Below are 4,188 nucleotides of genomic sequence, written 5' to 3'. Positions count from 1 at the left end.
TTGCCGCCCTAGTTTCCGTCATACCGGTGTTATGTTCCCGGATTTTGCGTTCCTTACGCGGTTGGGTGATTTATGGGACCCCCTTGACAGTTCGCTTTGAATAAAACTCCTCCAGCAAGGCCCAACCTTGGTTTTACCATTTGCCTCACCTAGCCCTTTTTCCCTTGGGAGTCGCGCTCTCGAGGGTCATCTTTATTTTACCCCCCCCACCCCCCCGGGCCAGTGCTTGTCTAAGTGTTGGTCCAAACCGAGCAATGTCCGGCGCCCCCTGGGCAACCAGGGTCTATGCCAACCCATCGTCTTGCTCATCCGCTGTGCCCTGAGAACGAGATATGTGCAGCTCCTATCGGGATTTGTCGGCACATCCGGGCGGCTTTGCTAGTCTTGTTTTACCATTGTCGAAATGTCTTGTAAACCAGGATTCCGAGTCTGATCGGGTCTTCCTGGGAGAAGGTATATCCTTCGTTGATCGTGAGAGCTTATCATGGGCTAAGTTGGGACACCCCTGCAGGGTATAATCTTTCGAAAGCCGTGCCTGCGGTTATAGGCAGATGGGAATTTGTTAATGTCCGGTTGTAGATAACTTGACACCAGATACGAATTAAAACGCATCAACCGCGTGTGTAGCCGTGATGGTCTCTTTTCGGCGGAGTCCGGGAAGTGAACACGGTTTCTGTGTTATGTTTGACGTAAGTAGGAGTTCAGGATCACTTCTTGATCATTACTAGTTGACGACCGTTCCGTTTGCTCTCTTCTCGCTCTTATTTCCGTATGTTAGCCACCATACTTGCTTAGTCGCTGCTACAACCTCACCACTTTACCCCTTCCTTTCCCATTAAGCTTTGCTAGTCTTGATACCCATGGTAATGGGATTGCTGAATCCTCGTGGCTCACAGATTACTACAACAACAGTTGCAGGTACAAGTTTTGCGATGATCATGATGCGAGAGCGATGCTTGCTTGCGTTGAGTTCTTCTTCTGCTTCTTCGATCAGGGGATAGGTTCCAGGTCGGCAGCCTGGGCTAGCAGGGTGGATGTCGTTCGAGTTTCTGTTTGTGTTTCATCCATAGTCAGATGATGCTTTTATGTATTGTGATGTTGTATTCGTGTGGCATTGTATGCCTTATGTATGTATCCCCATTCTATTATGTAATGTTGATGTAATGATATCCACCTTGCAAAAGCGTTTCAATATGCGGGTCTATCCTTGGTGGGACCTTCGAGTTCCTTTTGGATAGGGTCACATATTGGGCGTGATAGCCGTCTCCCCCGCGCACGGGCGCGGTGGCTCGCAGGATGAGGTGAAGCTTGCTCCTCCCTCGCCCATGTGCGCGGTGGCTCGCAGGACGAGGAGAAAAGTTTACTACTCCCTCCGTTTACTACTCGTCCCTACTACCTTGGTTATAGAGATTATATCATATTGTTTGGAATATATATGTACTTAGTAGATTTCAATATGAACTACTAGTACATACTCCAAACACTGATGTATATAGACGTATTTTAGAGTGTACATTCACTCATTTTGCTCCATATTAGTAGCACTCTCCCTCGCCCCTCGACCCTCGCCCATGTGGTGGACGTGCAACAATTCATTCAGTCGCATATAGCCAGAACGATATATACTGCACTACCAGTATTGCTCGACTTCTCGAAGAGGCGAAGAGTCAATTGCAAGGTTAATATTTTGGAGATGCCAAGCACAAGGTTATAGGAGAACGGGTAGTAGGTGCCGCATCATTTATAAATATTTTTTTCCAGTGGCACGTACGCAATATGATAGGTTCGTATGGAGAGAAAAGGAAACCGCTCCACTATATACATAGTCAGGACGGGCCAGCCTACATGGTTGCTTGCTGGGGTTGCTCTCTTCACACTCTATTGCACAAAATGACTGTGGCCACATCTCTAACATCCCGGCGGATCACGTCTGCTTGGGGAAGGGGTGGATGCTTAGTGTAGATGCAGTGTCCGTCGCCGCCGGTGAAAACCCATTGTCGGCTCGTCCCGATTAGGGGTCCCCACCATTCTCTCTCACAAAGCAGGTGAGGTTGCCTTCATCCCTTGCTCACTGCCACGATGTGGGCAGTTGCTGCCTCCCGCCACCCTCCTCAAGGTCGAGCTACGTCCCTCAGGTACAACTCCCTTTATAGCCGGCTTACACCACTGCTCCAGCTGCCCACATCACTCCATGTGGATATTTCTCTACTTCTTTGCGTCGGACATACCTGATACCTCTACTGGCTTCTACGTACTGTATTTGTGATGAGTTTATGTCTCATCAACTAGTCCTAGTAATCTTGTTCTAATCACGCTTCTTCAATTTCTTTGCCACAGGGATGCTCATCTCGATTTTGGTGAAACTGCACAAAATGATCCGATGGTCAAAAGGTTGCAAACTTCATTTATTAGGAAGCTTGAACGTTGCCAGCAAATTGAAGCCTGGTCAAGGTTCACGGTTCAAGGGCTAGGGACTGCATGGATCGTTTTTTTCTTTAGCTGCCTCTGTTCCAAAATAAGTGTAGTACAACTTTGTACTAAAGTTTGCACAAAGTTGAGACACTTATTTTGGAACGGAGGGAGTACATATTTGCTATGATCTGTCAGTCATTGAGATGCAATAGCATGCATGTTAGTCTCCTTTGTATTTTATGAAATGTTGCAACGGGCAACCTTGGATGCAAGATACATGTAACAAGAGCTGGAAGCTTCATAGCATTGTACAAATTTATCTCGCTGATAAATTACAGTACGTACTACTACTATACTAGTACTTCCTCCGTTCCTAAATATAAGTCTTTGTAGAGATTTCACCATTAACCACATGCGGATGTATATAGATGCATTTTAAGTGTAGATTCATTCATTTTGTTTCATATGTAATTCACCTATTGAGTCTCTACAAAGACTTATCTACTAGTAATATCTAGCCCCCACTACTAGGAATTCTCTATCCTCTCCTTGAGCCACATCATCAAAATTGACGTAGCCGTTAGATGAAGTAAATCAGTCATAATAGCCGTCTGATCTAGACGTTGAGAGGCTCAGCACTAAGCCACATGCAAGCATGCAGAAATACCGTGGCACATGCATGTGAGTGGGTTTTAAATCACATCAACATGTCTGCATGCAAGATGCACCAGTAGCATGCATGTAAGTGAGCTTTTAAGTCCCATTAACATGTCAAAAAGAAAAATATAATCCCATTATGCAGTAGGAGTTGGTTGATCTTTTTTCCTTATGTGGGATGATCTAAATGATGATGGGAGTTTATTTAGTTTGGCTATCACATTTGTCATGCGGTTATAGATTTTTTTTTAGTTCTATGAAATTGATAATTTCGCGCAGAAAGATATACCGCTGTTCCGCGGCAACGAGCAGGGACTCATCTAGTAATATTTAGAAATGGAGGGAGTACTATGTAAAGAGTTAGGTGTCGCACAGTGATAGTGTGAGGTGGGCCATGTAATCACTGAGCCTGCGTGTTTTCACTGCTCTTGCACTCCTCCGCTGTAAGAATGGAGAAAATTGTAATCTACTACCTCCTTTCGCCGAAAGCGTGGGACATCCAGCAGTCCTACTAGCTCAGTAATAAAGACCAATGAGCCGTCAAATCACATAGATCTAGCAGTAAGTTGGACGGACGAAGCAACCATCACTCTTGCGCCAATGAGAGGTCGCGTCTACTCTGCCCGGGCATGAATGCGGCACCAATTCATTGGAGCGGTGCTGACTGTTTCGGGCGGGAAGCGCGGGCGGGCGGTGGAGGGGCTTTGGGTGGGCCAGGCTGGTCAGGAGCGGGCGTGGCAGCTGTCGGCATGTCCCTACCGGACACGCCCGGAAACGAGAGGATGCACCAACTCTCGCGGCTAAAATCGTACACTACACACCATATCTCTGTAGGAGTATGTCGATCTGTCGCACTCTCTAACACACACATGCTATTAAACACACACACACATGCACGCACCTTGGTCCCGTTGCAACTTCTAACGTGACTTATTACACCTAGACGGAGGGAGTAGTAAGTATACGAGATACGGTGGCACACTGACTTAAGTCGAATACAAGTGCCCAAAATTTGTGTGCATGTTATAATAAGGATTCACTTAAAATAGTATGTGAGCGAACAGAGGGATCAATTGGACATTGTTCCAGAGCAGTAGCGAGATGTGTGAGGTAGTAAGA

This window comes from Triticum dicoccoides, chromosome 7B (assembly GCF_002162155.2).
Source record: "Triticum dicoccoides isolate Atlit2015 ecotype Zavitan chromosome 7B, WEW_v2.0, whole genome shotgun sequence".
Lineage (NCBI taxonomy): Eukaryota > Viridiplantae > Streptophyta > Magnoliopsida > Poales > Poaceae > Triticum > Triticum dicoccoides.
This window is presented reverse-complemented; position numbering follows the sequence as displayed.